We start from the raw sequence: 17506 nt of genomic DNA on the forward strand, positions 1-17506 counted from the left end.
GGATGATGGGTGTTATTTTTCAATTATCACCAATTAATATGCACGGAGTGTTCACAGGATGACTGGCACTGATCCTAGGGGGGCTCTGTGGAATATTACTGAGGTGAGCCTTGCTCTCCAGTGCTCTGAGAGAAGTAATTTATATTTATATTCTTGGTGTCAGTATGCAAATTAGTATATCTCTAGGAGCTTAAAGAAACCAGCTAGTTAAAGTAAAGACCACTAAAGTAGTTCAGAACAGGTATGTCTCTCTTTAAAAAAGTCATTACGCAAAGAGTCAAACAAATGGTGGGATGTCGTAGGGAGAAAGTATTCTAATCCCCAAACAAAAGAGTTTTCAAATAGATCATTATAAGCTGTCTTTAAAAATCAGCCCTAACCACCCTCTAAGCCCCTCATGTCATTTGGTTTACCAGTATTATCTTTCTACATAATGCTAGAAATGCATTTTTCCCATAAAGCGAGTGTATGAGTGAGCCACATGAAAGATTGGGAAATTCTGTCAGCCCACAGGCTTTAAATCAACCCAAAGTAGTAATGCTGCAGCCAGAACCTCAACAGCTGGTGGGCAGAAGCTCCAGAGGGGGCAGAATCTAATGGGGGATGGGGGGGGGGTGTCTCAAAGACATGTCAAGAAACAAAATCATAATTTGCCTTATTTCCTACTTAATAGATATTATTCCCACAGGAATTCCCTTCTTCTCATTCTCCACCTGGAAAACTTCTACTCACTTCTTTGTCAGTTTTTGAATGTCATTATCACTGGGATGCCTTCCTAACCCCTATCAAAGTTAGCTATGCCCTCTTCTGTGCTGGTGCAATGCCCAGAACATAAATGCTGAATGCCACAGATCTCCTGGGGTGGTAGCCTCATCAATGTCAAAGGCTATTTCTTATTCACCACATTATCCCCAGAACCTACCCAGTGCTGGTGCCTAGTAAATGCTAAATAAATGCAAAGAATTTATGTTTAAGGTCAAGGAAGAAAAACGGCACTCACTACTGAATACAAATTCCTACATACCTCTATGTGAATATATTTAATATTAATAATCCAGGAAACCAAACTTCTCCCATTCCATTTTCTGGTTCGGCAACACTAGCTCCAGAGTGGGCTGTCACAGCTTTGCAGGCTGCAAGTGGGTTGCCATGGAAACAAGGTTCTGGTTGGAGGCTCTGGCTAAAAAGCCCTTCTCAACTTAAATGAAGCTGCAGAAATGCAAAGGGTATTTTGGGTCCCCCTCCTTCTCTCCTTCTTTTCTCCCAAACCTTCCACTCATTTGAACAACTTGAAAGCTGAAACCAGCTGAATTCTGGGAGCCAGTTCTCCTAGAGCTCCATATACTCCTGGAATGGCCTTGCCCACACAGAACAACGCAGATTTAGCTCCGGACTATTTTTAATGCCTCTGTGCTTCCTTTACCTTTCCTTCTGCCTTTTGTAGTTATTCTTGCTCCTCCTTCCACTTTGCCTCATTCTCAATATCACAAAGAACTGCCCCAAGTATGTCCATTAACAACCTGCATCTTCTTGTTGTCTATCATCAAGCAGAAGCTACCCCTCAGTCCTAAAATAGCAGGGAAATTAAATAGGGCAGTTGTGGCAGGGAACTGTTGAAAGAACACTTTCCCTCGCACAGAAGCCAGGTACCTTGTTGCAGTCCCCTAGAGAGCCATGGCCAAAAACTTGTTAAGTCATCCGGGAAACAGCCTCCATCTCCCTGTTCTATGTGGCAACAGAAAGCAGTAATGTTTTGCTGATGTTTATTTGCTCCACTTTACACCAAAAGAGCAGCACTATGGGCTCAGAGCTGGAAAATGGAGCAGCAGTGGAGCTCCTATCTCTGACCTTGTGCTGGAAAGTGCCCTGGAAGTATGTTTGTGTGATGCCTTGATATTTAATTGAAGTATTAAAATGCTGAGCTGCAACAATGATACTCACCTTAAAACATTCTCAACTACCCGGATGAAATTTAAACATTGGGAAATTTTGCATAAAGATAGTATGGAAACCAGGCATTGAGAAGCTTGACAGTGCCCTTGAGCCCCACTGGCTATGAAGTCACCCGCCCACCCTCTTTCCACAAAGGGCTTTCTCCTCCCCTCAGGCATCCCAAAGGGGTTTTCTTGATCTGGATTCACACAAAGCTAAAAATCCAAGGCAAAACCCTGACAGAAACTTACTTCCACAATCAAACTGAAAAGACCTTCCTAAGGCTAGTTCCCAGGAGTTATTTAATTCTCTCAGCTCCTGGGTTTCTTTTTCCTTTTCTTAAATAAGCTTATTATTTTGAGGCAATATTCATGACTCCCAGACACAGGAGGGCCCTCCATTGCAGAAAGACAGCACTTCCTTCTACAATGAGTTTCACCCTTCTTATCTCACTCACACAGGCTCTGCCTCTCAGTTTTGCTAAGTTGGTGTCTGCCTTAGCTTTCCTCTTAGCTGCAGGAATTCGATGGGAGAAGCCCATCCATTAGAAATGCCCAGCCATTAGAAAGAGGGCTTCCACCTGACCAGACGATGTGTTCCAGCTGTACCGGATGAAGACCGTTCCGGGGCACAGGTTCCTGCCTCCTGGTAGGGATCCTTAGCAAGGACCCCTCTCTCTCTTCTGAACTGAGCTCAGCAGATCTAACACCAATCTGTCCTGTGATCATACTTTTGTTTGTTTTTGGTTTAGTTTATTATTGTCACTGCTGCTGCTGTCTTCTTCATATAAGGAGCAGCCTTGCCAGTGTCTGACATCGGCGTTGACCTTACACACTATGTAAACCACATGTGAGCTTTATGAGGATCTTCAAATTGCAATCATGACTCAGAGATAGGGCCACCAGCCATCCTCATAATCCTGCAGAGGTGAAGGGAGTTCTAGGTGCCTTATAGGAAGGACACCGGGTAAAAGATCGAGAGATATATGCTCCTTAAAAAAAGGCCAGTGACCTTGAACAGGTGATACCCACCCTGTTTGCTCAGCAGGGAAATGAAAAGATGAGCCCAGGTGACTCTGAAGTCAGGAAAAGGGCATTTTGGAGAAACATGGCCCTTGAGGTCAGATGGACCTGGGTGTGCAGTGGGATGGCCATGTGATGGTGGGCAAGCTGCTATCTCCTCTGAGCCTCAAGTTTCTCATCTGCCCACTCTGACATTTTATGAGGTTTGGGGTGAAAATTCAGGGAGATAGCATTTTACTACTCGTAGCAGAAAAGAAATGCTCTGGGAAAGTTACAGTTTCCACCTCCGTCTCCTTCCCTTCCTCCAGCTCTTCCAAAGCTTCTATTAGCTTTCACATCCGAGAGGCCTTGACATTAAGTGAAAAGACAGGCTATGGCATATATTCTGCATGTCTCTTTCAAGAGTCTGGGTTTTGTGGTGAGGACCCAGATTTAACCCGGGAGGGAGGTTAAACGTGTCAAGTTTGAAGCTGGGGGAGAACGGGAATGGTTCCCTTTTGGTGGAACAGAAGAGCTCACAGATACTGTCGACAGGGTTGAAGCAGATGCAAGCAAACGAGAGGACCTCTCGACCCACGTAGCACAGAGCTGGCACTTTCATTTCTTGGCTCGAGCAGAGGCATAAAAGCTGAGGGAAAGAAGTACCGCTGCTACCTGGAGCACTTTGGGGTTATTGGGTTAAAAAAGAGATCGACGGGAACCCTACTGTTACCTGCCAAATCCCATTCTCCTTGAGCCAAAGTGGTTTTAAAACAAGTTGCAGTGAGGAGGTGGTGAGGGTAAGCCCTGTGTTACAGAGGGACTGAGAGAAGGCCCCATGAGTTAATGTGGACAGCCAGAGGCTTGGAGTAGGAGGGAGATGGGGACCAGAAGTGACAGGAGCCACGTCTCGCCTATTCTTCGAGAGGCAGAGCACGATGCCACTCAAAGCAAAACTCAGAGAGTGGAGCTGTCTTTGCTTCAACCCAATTAGTCATAATATCCGGGGACACTGGAGCGGTGCAACAGCAGCTCAGAAGTACTTGATTGGTGCTAGAATGTGGCAGCAGGGCCGAGCCTCAACTTGCAAGGTCAAGGGTGCTAGAGAGAAGACTTTTAAGGAGTCAAGTGGGGACACTCCCATCTCTCTCTGCCCTATCCCACCCCTCACCGGCCCCCAACCCCACATTCAGCTCAGATGCCTGCTGGTCAGGCTAGGGCCACACTCCTCATCCTGGTGATTTGACCACTCATGTCACCCCTTGGGGGTTTTTTTTTCTTGTTGTTTTTTTTTTTGCATTTGGCCACCCTACACTCCTTCTTACTTCACAGGGGCCAGCGTTCTGTCTAGACATTACCTAACTCATCAGATTCACTGAATTCCTGCAAGGGAGGTGACAGGAATTATCCTCCTTATTGCAAGGAACAAGAGGCAGAAATGCCCAGGATCTAAAAGGTCTTCTCAAGCTGCTTGCAATAAATTATGGGAAAGGCTGAGAGAGACGATCCAATGAGATAGTGAGAATCAAAACACTAAACTGCATTGCCTCTTCTGGACCCCTCCCCCTTCTTCCTTCTAGGGATGACCATGGCTGAAGTACTCCTTGGAGCGCTAGCCCCCGGCTTCAAGGACACCTCTCAACATCTCAGGGAACGCCCAGTGCAGTAGTCTCTGCCTCACTTATTTTAAAACCACACATAACCACATGCAACTGGACTTGACCATAGGGTCAGTTACCAGCTGGGAGTGAAGAAACATTCTTCTGCAAGGTTTCATAGAGGGAGTCAAGGAAACCAATATATGCTGAATAGAAAGCATTGTCAGTGGTCCTAAGCAAACCCTCACGGTACATGATATGGCTTCATTTCAACAGTCAGTGGGAAATATGGAACGTCAACACAAATTTGCACAAAAATTTTCAAAGCATTCATTTACAACAAAGGAGAAAAATTGACCAAATAATAATCATTATTGGACTTTCATTTCCACTAATGACAATTAATATCCAACAACTGCCCAACACTTTTTATGCTTTACTGAGTTCTTGCATATATGTTGGAATCTCTGCTCCTCATCAGAACCCCAGAGAGGAAGTAGGGTAGGTACTATTTTTCCCTTTCCCTACAGACGAGATAGGCAACAGAGGCTCCAAAATACACAACCCTAAGCCAGCATCCCAAAGATGGTGATCACAGATCATGGAAGGTAGACCCTCACATTCCTACCCCATCTTCCTCACCCCAACCCAGTGGCTCCCAGTGGCCCATGGGCTACTTCTTCCTTTGTGTTAAGAGTTCAGGGTTCTTGACATCAGACTTTCTCAACAGCAGCTATTCATTTCAAGCTGCATCTTACCCACCCTGGCTCTGTGAGCTGATTACATCTTGGTCAGTGGTGCAGCGAGCAATTGGCATGGCCAAGACATCAGGAGGCCTCAGCATCTACTTGTGAGCTAACCCCAGGCAGGAAACCAAATTCAGTGGCTGATCAGTCAGGAGACGAGAAGTAAGAATTAAACCCCAGAGTTGTGAGTCTGTTTCCCTCTTGCCTAGGAAGGGACAGGTCCATTGTGTAAAAGGTTTGATTTAAGGACATTTAATTTTGTTCTCTCCGATAGAGATGTTTTCAAGGAAGCCTTGCAGCTGCATATCTGATTATCTCAGGGCTTTAAGAGCTGCTTCCCACTGTGGGCTTGACTCTTCCTTCCAAGTAAACCACCGTCCTCTTTCTAAGAAGCACAGGGCATAGTTCATTATCTTCTTCTTGCCAGATGGACACATGAGCTTAAAGCAGGTAGCCATAATCCTGGGTAGGAGGCTCAACCTGCCAGTGGAGCCCCAACTCTCCTCACTTGCCCTGCATTTATGTGTTTTCATCTCACTCCATCCTCACAAGAAGTGTCTGGGAGATAATGAAACTGGGGCTGATAGAAGTTCAATAGCATGTTCCAGGCCAAACTGTTCAAGTCATTCTCACTTCAGTCTTTCCTCGGCCTCCTATTGCAGATGGATCCCCTCCCTCCAAATTCACTCCAAAAGAAAAAAGATGAAGGCTCTCGAGACCCCATCGCAGATTTGGTGAAGGTGTGTGAGCTTGATGTTGCTTTGGCTAAACTCGGTAGTATCATCTCAGATTTGAGCTTGGGAGGAATGTAGTAATGAGGGATTTCTCTAGCTGATGTATATTGCCTGAAGCATTTTGCTAACAGCTACCACAGAAGCCACTGCCCAGAGGAACAAGAGGACAAAGGTAGGGAAGGCAAATCCTTTTTTTTTTTAAATCAGGGTAAAAGTTCTCTTTATGATCAATTAGAAGGTCTTTAGGATTCCCTGGCATGTTTTGATAGAGGAGGAGGGGGAGCGGGAGTGAGTTAGCACCACTGAAAGGGGCAGTAACTTTTATTACTCTCAGTGAAAATTAAGGACTGCTTTCATTATCCAAAAGCAATGAGGGAGCATTTTCACCTGGAGCTACAGTGAGCCGCCCACTGTCCCGAGTCTGTCTGGATGGCAGCACACACACACTCTTCTCACCTGCCAACCTGCTACCCAGCAAGTGTTCACCAAGCAACAACTAAGAGCCTGGCATTGTGCCTCCATGTGGGGCCTACCTGAGAGTACCAGACGACCTCAATCCTGCTCTCAACAGGGCTTCAAATCTAGTTAGAGCAAGGTGATTTATGTACAAAGTGATTAGCAACCAATTCAGGAGAGCCTAAAGCTGAGTATTTATGATAAAGATAATAAATGTCATATGATTTAAAGCAGTGAAAGGCCATGAGGAATGAAGTGGTCAGAGGTTTTATGGAGAAATGGGAATTGGCCTAAGCCTTTCAGTGCGTGGATTTGGATAAACAGAGAGAGAAGAAAATCCAAGTACACAGATTAACTTAAGCAAAGAACTAGAGTTCAGAATGAGTATGATGAAACTAATGTAGTTTATTATATTTGTGTTTCAGATGACTATGCAAAGATCAAGTGGATTGATTGCCCATTTAATTCCCCACTGGTTTGTAGAGGAGAATTAAATGCTAAAAGACTGAGTATTGACAAAGGCAGAGTAATCCTTAAAGTGAACATCGACCCTCTATAGGAATGCAGGATGCTTACCTAGATTTGAAGACAACAGTTCTGATGCACCCTCCACTTCTCCCCCAAGGCAAAAAGTCCCTGAAATTACTATGGATATTAGTGATAAATATAGATACGTAAAACACTTTATATTGGCTCAGACCAATGATCCACTGAGACCAGGATTCAGTCATTGAAAGTGACACCAAATATATTAAAGGAAGGACATTACTGTCTTTTGTGATCTCAATCTCAAAAGGTTAGGGCTAGTACCCTAAACACTCTTTATTTCCTCCTAGTAGCCGATTATGGCTCCATAAAATACAAATTTATCTAAATTATTCTTCAACAAGTTTGTATTTTCTGACAGTAACCTCTGAGGGTAATACAGTCTATGTGTTTACTACCCACTATATTAAGTCATAACAATACCCCCTTTCATTTCTCCCAAATTAAGTCTCTCCTTCAAGCTTCAAGGGATGCCCCTTATTTGTCATATTCCAAGATGCTGTGAACAAATCTATGTTCATATAATTAGAACTTCTCTTGTCTTTCACCTTTCTAAATGGAAGAGTGTTGAACCTATCCTTACATTAAATATTTCTTCTACTTGTTTGTTGATTCTTGTTGATCTCTTCTGGTGCTTTTTTGTCTCCATTTCTTGCTGGCGGTGGTTCTTTATCATCATCATCATCATCATCATCCTATCAGATATCTTATTAACTTCATCTGACTCCCTTGGCTGCACCTGTCTCCGAGACCCTCAGCTGCTTGCTCCACCCCAGCTGTCTTTGTGGCAGATGAATTGACCTAAACCAGTTTGGAACCAACCAGTTACTGCCTGGGAGTGACAGACTTCCACCTTGGCTAGGGACATACAACCAGGCTAACCCACTGGACCCCTTGAGTCTTGGCATCTCTTGCAATTTCCATTCAGATGGAGCAGCACACTTCAGGGTATGAGATCTGGCTTTCTGAGTGGCCACTGCAGGGGCCAGTTGATGCAACTCAGAAGCACAGGGGAGTTAACTCCTCTGGTGCAGACTTTGACCGATGAAAAACGGAAGATGGGAAGGAGCCAGGCAGATGAATAATCTCTCCTTCCTCCCTTCCATGGACTGCTCCAGGGTGTGGTACAGCTGTGTCCAAAGACTTCCCATTTGGCAGAGCCAAAAATGTGTGCCGGGCTTCCCTGCTGGCGCAGTGGTTGAGAATCTGTCTGCCAGTGTAGGGGACACGGGTTCGAGCCCTGGTCTGGGAAGATCCCACATGCCATGGAGCAACTAGGCCCGTGAGCCACAACTACTGAGCCTGCGTGTCTGGAGCCTGTGCTCTGCAACAAGAGAGGCCACGATGGTGAGAGGCCCGCGCACCGCGATGAAGAGTGGCCCCCGCTCGCTGCAACTAGAGAAAGCCCTCGCACAGAAACGAAGACCCAACACAGCCAAAAATTAATTAATTAATTAATTAATTAAAAAAAAATGTGTGCCAAGTGACCTGCTGTGTCTTCTCGCTGGTGTCATGAAGTAGCAGCCATTATGGTAATGCATCATCTCACATCTCTCCTCATTCTTCCCTTTCTCATTCCCCTTCTCCTTACTTTTGTGGGTCCTTGCCTTGCAAATAAAGCATCAGAACTTGGTCCTAAGGCCCTGTTTTCTAGAACTTGGTCCTAAGGCCCTGTTTTCTAGGGAATCTGAACTAAGGTAATCATCAAGAATACCACTAATGGTTTATTAAGGATCTAGTGGATTCTGGGCTTTGTGATAGGTTCTAGTGATACCATACCATAAGGGAAAAGACAATGTGATTGGAGATTCAACATATATACAAAAAAAGGTAAATAACATTTTAAAGCTAGCATATGCCCCATGTCAAATAAATAGCATATACAACAAGCATCAGAGGCATTAAGAGTGGCAAACAATCCTTGGAAGCATCAGACAAACCTTGTGCAGGTAGGCCATAATTATGTGGGCAGCAACGAAAAAAGCTTTAAGTTTTTACGAAAGTTATCTTTCAATTCCCTCATCTAAATCTTCTCTGATATTCTGAAATGTATTTCTACTGGCTTGACATTCCTATGTGTGGAAGGCTTTAATGTCGATTGCACACTAAACAAATTTCATTATGGTCTCAATACCTTCTATAAAAACATTAAAATGTAGAGGACTTCCCTGGTGGCACAGTGGTTAAGAATCCACCTGCCAATGCAGGGGACACGGGTTCAAGACCTGGTCCAGGAAGATCTCACATGCCGCGGATCAACTAAGCCCGTGCGCCACAACTACTGAGCCTGCACTCTAGAGCCCATGAGCCACAACCACTGAGCCCACGTGCCACAACTACTGAAGCCTGCGTGCCTAGAGCCCATGCTTTGCAACAAGAGAAGCCACGGCAATGAGAAGCCCGCGCACCACAACGAAGAGTAGCCCCCGCTCACCGCAACTAGAGAGAGCCCGTGTGCAGCAATGAAGACCCAAGGCAGCCAAATAAAGAAATTAATGAATTAATTAATTTTAAAAAATTAAAATGTTAAATTAAAAATTTTGAAGTGGCTTTTTGTAGAAGACCCCACGGTTAATGCTTTTTATTTCAAGAAACACCCATTTATCGTCGCCCTGATATCTAAGCCTATTCTTCACCCATGTCATAGTGTTTTCTGCCATTCTGCCCACACCCAATGCCTTCCCCACAATCAAACATCTTTGGCACATCTGACCCACTGCATCTGGGTCTGAAACCCAAGATCCTAACCACCATACTGTCCTTCAACTCTGGATATGACTTTGTATCCATTCAATGACCCTCACTTCACCTCTTTCTTGCAGTAGAAGGAATCTGAGGGCCCAGAGGCCCCTTCTGCATATCCCTGGGGCATCCCTGACAGTTACCCAGGCAATCCAGTAAATCAGGTTGCTCACACAAGAGCCATCTGACATATTTGGCCCCCAGTTTTACAATTCCACTCTCAAGTTCTTTAAAAGCTATGGATGGATGGAGCCCATTTTGATGATTTATTTAAACAGTTTGTCAGGTCAACCACATCCCGTACGCATATGATCCAAAACATAAATGTTTGCTGTAGTTGTAATTTTTCACATCAACTTATGCACCAACAGAAAAGTACCTTTATTCCAGAGAGATGCAATTTCTTTACAAATAGTAACTCGTAATGCCCTGGTGAAGCAATCATCAAGTTCTAATAAAAAAATATAATAATACAAATGTAACATTTAATTGAACAGCAAAAATGGTTTAGGGGCCTTCAGCATTTCTTAGTTGCAGCCCTACACAAGAATTTAAGGTTATTCACATAGTATTTTGCCATTAGATGAATTTGAGCAAATAATACAATCCTGAAGAGGAGTCATAACTTGGAAGTACAGCATAAAAAGAAAACAAAAAAGGTATCCATTTCCGCCTTTGTACAAGCCTCTCCAGAGATTCTTGAATCTGTAAGTTATACTCACCCCAAATTTTCTTATTATGCACAATAAGAATTCTATGCCTGGGATTGGCCTTTCCAAATTCAAAAACTGCAAACCACATTTAACGTTTGCTTAATTGAATCAAAATTCTAAAAGTCAAATATTATTAGAGAGTTAAATTTTTGCCCTCAGATTATCATATATTGCTTTCAAAAGTCAAATAAGTTACTTTTAAAAGGCCTGCAAACTGGAAAACATTATTTTCCTTAGTTTGGGGAACTCACAGTACCACAGCTATTTTTGAAGTTGGTACGTGTCTGTTTGTACGTGTATGCACAAAATACAAGATCTTATAAGCAACTCTGAATTAAAATCTAGAAGAAACATGTGTAAAAAAATGACTCTTCTCTTTCCTCTGTGATTTCAACAGTATGTTTATACTCTTTAGGTATTAGACAAGAATCAAAAGGACCCTTTTGGGCACTGAGGGAAAGAGTCATTTAATTTTATAGAATGGATTGAAGAGAAACTGGAGAAGTGGGTAGAACTAGCAACCCAACGCAGTGAAGTCTGGATCAGCCACTGACCTTAGGACCTAGCACTCACTTGTCTCTGCTCTGAATATAATATAAAGGTTGGGGCTTCCCTTGTGGTGCAGTGGTTGAGAATCCGCCTGCCAATGCAGGGGACACAGGTTCGAGCCCTGGTCTGGGAAGATCCCACATGCCGCGGAGCAACTAGGCCCGTGAGCCACAACTACTGAGCCTGCGCGTCTGGAGCCTGTGCTCCGCAACAAGAGAGGCTGCGATAGTGAGAGGCACGCGCACCGCGATAAAGAGTGGCCCCTGCTCGCCGCAACTAGAGAAAGCCCTGGCACAGAAACGAAGACCCAACACAGCCAAAAATAAATAAATAAATAAAAATTAAAAATAAAATAAAATAAAATAAAGGTTGGACTTTCCCATCAGCATGAAACAGGAATATGATAAACAGTCAAAAAAGAAGTGTGAGTGTAAGAACAGAGAAAGAATCAGCCCCTGTTTGTCAAAAGTGAAAAACGACCTCCAAGGAAAGATGGTGCCACTATCAGGCTTTAAGACCAGTAGATGAAGATGCCTCATTTCACCAGATGATAGGATTAATCTTACTGGGGAAACAAAATAATGAGTAAGTTTCAGGAAATACTAAAAATCCCAGTAGGCACGTGTAAGGGATGAGGGTATAATTTCCAGGGCTGTATAATCATTGAGTTCACAGAACAAGTTGGTCTGAATTCCACGGGAGAAATTTACATCCTGGATGTTGGGGACCAGACATGAATGAAAGAGATAATTGTAGCTTCAACATCAAATTAAAAATCAGTTTAAAGACAGGCGAATAGATTAGGGAGATGAAACATGCAGAAATAAGACTGGAGAGCAGCTTTTGTAGGATCTGAGGATCCCAGCAGACAAAGAAGCAGGTTGTTGGAAAGGATCTATGCTGCTTTGTCCCAAGGTCATAGAGCTTGTGAGCAGACAGTCTCATTCATGGCTAAACCTTACTTTGCAAACTCATCTACTTTTTCGAATTCATTTGACTGTTTCTCTTTCTAACGTCTCTTCTTATTGAAGTTCCTTTTTCAAAATAGTAATCTTGCCATGGTTAACAAAGAAGACCAGGGCTAAATCTTGCTAGATAGGTGGTTTATGTAACCCTGGTGATAAGGTTAGGATATCCCTCCAGAGTAACCGGCAGGCCCACCCTCCCACCCAGCCCTGTCAATAAGGAGACTTTTAATGAGCAGCACAAAAGCAAAATGGTCCTTGTCCTCCGGAAGATGACTGCTTGGCAGGGAAAATGGCATGCACCCACATAATGCCTACACTCTTAAAATTGTCCCTGCAGTACTTACTTGCTAATGATTTAGGGCCAGGAAAATATCATGTGTCACCTCCCCACTTCGAAGCATTACTCTGCAGGTCACCAGATGCTGCCCTGTCACTTGCATTGAGGTCCCTGAGATGGGAGCTGGTTTTCTGCACCCGCCAGAGTTAGCCTGGGTGAGGGCCACGCCCTTCAGGTAGTGCTCTAAAACTCCAAGATGCAGCTCATTAGGGATCCTAGCTTGTTAAGGGCCATCACACACTGTCAAGGGTAATTAAATCAGGGATTAGTGTCACCCAGAGAGTTTGGCACGAGCCTGGTCCATGTTAAAGTGTTTGACACTGAGTGGTGAAGGCAGACAAGGTTACTGCTAGGTCCTAGCATGGAGTCTCCTCTCTGAGGCTTGCAGGGGCTGGCAGTTAGGTCCCTTGAGCAGAAGAAAGCTACATATTTTAGTTTTCCCTGAATGTTTTTTCTCTACTCTGAGCCCCATTTTGCACTTAGTGGATTTTTTAGTCAAAGTACATGACACATTTCACTCTTCAGATCCTATTAAAAAACACCTTCCCCTCAATTCACCAGAAGTTGTTCTTGTCCATCCTCTTAGATGGATGGAGCTGCCTGAGTGGTCCTTGGTGTCTGCTAACTCGCTATCTGCCTCGGGTACAGTGAAATGTGCCTCTCACATACCTCTTGTGGAAGTATAAATTAATGCAACCTTTCTGGAAAGCAATTTGGTAATATGTTCCAAGAACTTTAAAAATGCTCATATCCTTTTGACCGAGTGTATAATTACACTTCTGGGAAACCGTCAGAAGAAAATCATTAGAAGTACAAAAGAAGTTTATTATACCAAGCACGTTATCTGCAGCATTATGTTTAAAAGCAAACAAATTGGAAATGTGAATACCATTCAGTAGAAAACCGAACATCCATATGGTTAGAATATCATCGTTCATTTTATTCAACAAACATTTATTTGCTAGGCACTGAGAATTTAATAGTAAACCATTTATATCCATCCACTGCATTCTCAGAATTTCTAAAGTTAGTATTTTTAGATTTTGATAATATAGGCTTTGTTTAAAGTTTCAAATGAAAACCCAAGATTTTAAATTATGTGTTCAATAGTATTTCAAGTAGGTAAAAACTATGCTTAAAAAGAAGGAACTATATCTCCATGTCAACAGGATTACCTGGTTGATGAGGTTACGAGCGATTTTTCTTCTATATGCTTTTCTGTTTTTTTCTGACACAAATGCTGTGAACATATATTACCTTTATAATTGAAGGAGGTAGGGAGAGTATTGCATTTCTAAAAGCATGCAAACAAACAAAGATAAATAAAAATATCCAGCTCCTTTCCCTCATGAGTAGGAAATATGATTCTTACCTTGGCTAAGAAGACTCACTTCTTTCAGGCTAAAAATTACTATCTTCCATTTGGATTTAATCATCACCAAGGAGAGATGATCAAGGAGCAAATGAAGTCACCAAAGAAGTATGGTGACAGTCTGCTTTCCCCATCCTGCAGCTTTATTCACATGGCTTTGTGATTCTGGGGCTGAATCCCTACATGCCTCCTGCTGACCCCAAAATCTCCTAAGCTCAATCATCAGAAGGAAAGTGCAGGTATACAAGCAACAGGGGTTCAGTTCCTCATTAAGATCGTACTTTCAACAAAAGATTCAAAATAAGAGGCTGGAAGCAATAATCAAAAATTTCACCAAGGCCCAAGTATAAGCTGGGGTACAGCTGGGTCCCTGGACTCCAAAGGCCCTGATGGAAAAACAAAGCTAATGTAACTCGTCTCTGCAAACCCAGTACCCTGCCTTGGTATCTGTTCTGGCACTTGCTGAACGAACTGCCTGTGTTTAACAGGTGTAACTGCTACAATGCCAACAAAGCTGTTCATTGTAAGACCTGGAATTGCATATGTTCGCTTCTGCAGATTCCAAGTAGGATTATAGGTGTTAATGGATATTTATACCCAGAGTGAGAAGGGGTAAAAAGATGAGGGAGATGTTCCAGTGTTGGTATTCTCTCCCTATGTGTCACCTGGCTTGGGGCAGATTCTCCAGCAATAGAATCCTTTCAGGTTAGTTCATAAAGCACAGTTGATCACACAGTCTACTCTGAAAGATCGCTTTTAGAGTGGCCCTAATATCCTAGAGTCAGGAACGCATGTACCCATCCTATTGAATTTTGTTTTTAATCATGTACATCACCTTAGTTGTCCAATTGTGGTATCTGCACGGATACCTCAGTAATTGACCTAAGTAATAATCAGAAGAAAAAGAGCTATTCATCAACAATTATGTGCTAGGCAGTTTACAGTTTCTAAACTTCTCCACCGTCCAAAGAAAACCTAGGCTCAGAGAAGTTAAGTAACTGGATAGCAGTCACCCATAGATAGAATTCAAAAGAGGGTCTGTCTGGATACAAAGCCCAAGCTCTTCTCTGTCCACAAAATTCTGTCACCTCAAAAAATATTAGTTTGTTTTTTGAGACTGAAACATTTCTCCTCTACCTAACAGAATGCATGGTACAAAATCCATGTGCTGTGTAAGCATGAATGCCCAATAATCCAAATATCTCATCATTGCCTCTTTCTTCCCTCTAACTGGTGATAGGAAAGTAAGGATAGAGATGGTCAAGGCATAATGGTGGGAAAGGAACAGGGCTATCTCTTGTGATTAATATTACTTGCACATTGAATACCATCAGAACAAAGATGAAAGCCATTATTCTATCTGCAGTCCAGCTAATGTAAAGACTTAAATATCTAACGGTAATTTGTAGGTAAGCATTTCTAGTTATCCAAATGGACGAGTTCACAGGTTAGCCCTGTAAAGGTCTAGTTTATTTTTATTTTTGAGGTGGGGAAAGTGAGACACAAGAATGTGACCAATTCTCTACAGACTACACACTTCTGAAAGCAGCATGAGGGTAAGGAATAGGTCCATTTGCTTTAGTTTATACACTAATTTATTCATATATTGATTTATTCAACACTTATCCTAAGTACCTGCTATGTACCAGATGCTAGAGGGACAAAATCATCTGTACCTAGAACGGTGCTGAGCCCGCTGTAGCCAGCCAGGGAATGTGCCTTGAAAGCATTTATTGATTACAGATAAGAGTAGCAGAAATGAGGGCACCAATGTCTGGATCCACAAATTCCAATCTATTGCTCTAACACCTTCAAAATTCATCATTCCGTGTATGTAGCTGGCCTCTATGCTTCCAAGGAGCACTGAGATCCTCAGATTAGTAATGGATTGCAAACATAAGAATGTCATTTCATCAACACTAAATGGGTTACATTTTCATTTCACTGAGTGCCTTCTTGCTTCTGAAACGTGGGCCCGGGAAAGCAGTTGCACCTCTCTGACCTCTGCACCTCTCATTAGCCACTCCTGCTCCATCTCATGGGTCTAATCAGCTCTTACAGTTCTGATCTTGTTAGAGAACACTGGTCTCCCACCCCTGAAGTCCTGCCTAATTCACTACTGGGAGCAACCTCACTGGAGTTGAGAATTACCAGGTGTCTAGATTCCAACCAGATAACCTGCTTCTGTTCCTGATGTGGGTCCTCTCCCCACCAACCCAAGGACTGAATTTAGGCCAACACTAAATTGCTATGTTTCAGTCTTACTATTCAGAATGGAATAAAAAAGAGCTACCTTCCTTAATACTTCAAAGGGACACAAAGGGAATTTATGGTCTGATGTCTGCAAAAATCCTCAAAGAAAAATCCGTGAAAAACAATGGATTTTTATTGCTTAAAATACTGATTTTTTTCCCTCAAGTTTTAAAAATGGCTTCACTGGATGCTACTATAGAATGCAAAGAAGAAGTGTCAAGAATGTATACAGGAGGGAGAGGAAACTTTAGCAATAATGACCACCCTATGAGAAGAGGTGGAATCATTATTTTCAAATGAGTTGTGAGAAATGTCTTAGGAATTCCCAGAGGGATGTCCAAAGCTAACCATAGTGGTTATTATAACAATGACCTGAAAAGCAACAAGATGCCAGGGAAGACATTATAGGAGATGAATAATGAAGAGGTTCAAGTGAATGAAGGCGCAGGTCTCCTCTCTCCTTCCTTCCCTTCTCTCACCACCCTCCAATGCAATATTAATAGAAGCGCCTTCCCTGGCGTCCTAAGAGAACCTTTGCTGCATGCAGAGGGGCAGGTAGTTGTGCTTACTGCCACAAGAGGTTGCTTTCGCTATGTTGCCTGGGTCTCAGCAGCAAGAAATGCCAGTTCACATTAAGCTCTGTGCATCTCATCACATCAGTAGTGGCCGAGCCAGCATGATGGGTGCCGGGATTCATTTGCGACCAAGGTTAGAGCCCATCTCAAAGAGGTATGCTCACCAAATGAAAATGGCACCTGTTTATCCTGCCAGTAGCCCATCATCAATCTTCTGCCCATCCAGCCCTGCTTCCTGCATCCCCCAGATTCGTTCCCGAGAGGCAGGAGGCAATAGGAAAAAGGATATGAGCAGTGGTGACCATCAGCATCCAAATGACAGAGGCTTGGAGAAAATGACATCTCAGCTACAGCAGAATTCACAGCGACCACAGCCCACTTGTTTCTAAAAAGAGCAATCCAAGACCCAGCAACAGTAGGTGATTTGCCAAAGACTGAGCAGTGATGCCAGAGAGGGGAAGGCGTGGGAACTGGGCTGGGCACAGACATCTGGTCACTACGCTCTGTCCGTGCCTGCCCTAGAGACTCCAGGCCTCACTTTCATCATTTGTGAAATATAGGTTCAGTGGGACTCAGTAAACTTCAAAATACTTTCTGGCTTTACCATTCTAAAAACCTTGTCACTCCAAGTGTGCCCATGGTCCAGCAGCACCCATATGTATAGTATATATAACTGTAGCTTGTTAGAAATGGGACATCTTGGTCCCCACCCCAGAAGCACTTAAAGATGCTCTGCATTTTAACAATACCTCCAGGTGATTCATATGCACATTAAAGTTTTACAAGCATGGTTCTAGAATATTTTGTCACAGGCTTATAGACAGTCTTCCATCCTAACTTGAGAATTATAAAAGAAAGCAAAACAAATGCCAGACTAGATGACCTGTCTTCTTATAAAGTATCACTGTGGCCCATTAATAGGACCTGACACTGTGCTAAAATTTGTCATCAAATTAAATCCCATCCCACTCCAGGTTTTTGTTC

General features: G+C 43.1%; 1 protein-coding gene and 1 pseudogene across 2 annotated transcripts in view; both read right to left on the reverse strand.

The window, feature by feature from the left end:
• The window catches only part of LOC118901158, a 36778-nt pseudogene extending 29071 nt beyond the window's left edge, over nt 1-7707 (reverse strand).
• Nucleotides 1-17506, reverse strand: part of ASTN1 (astrotactin 1) — a 323652-nt gene that overhangs the window by 266189 nt on the left and 39957 nt on the right. The gene's annotated exons all lie outside the window — the stretch shown is intronic.

The sequence above is a fragment of the Balaenoptera musculus genome, chromosome 1 (genome assembly GCF_009873245.2).
Source record: "Balaenoptera musculus isolate JJ_BM4_2016_0621 chromosome 1, mBalMus1.pri.v3, whole genome shotgun sequence".
NCBI classification, from domain to species: Eukaryota; Metazoa; Chordata; class Mammalia; order Artiodactyla; family Balaenopteridae; genus Balaenoptera; species Balaenoptera musculus.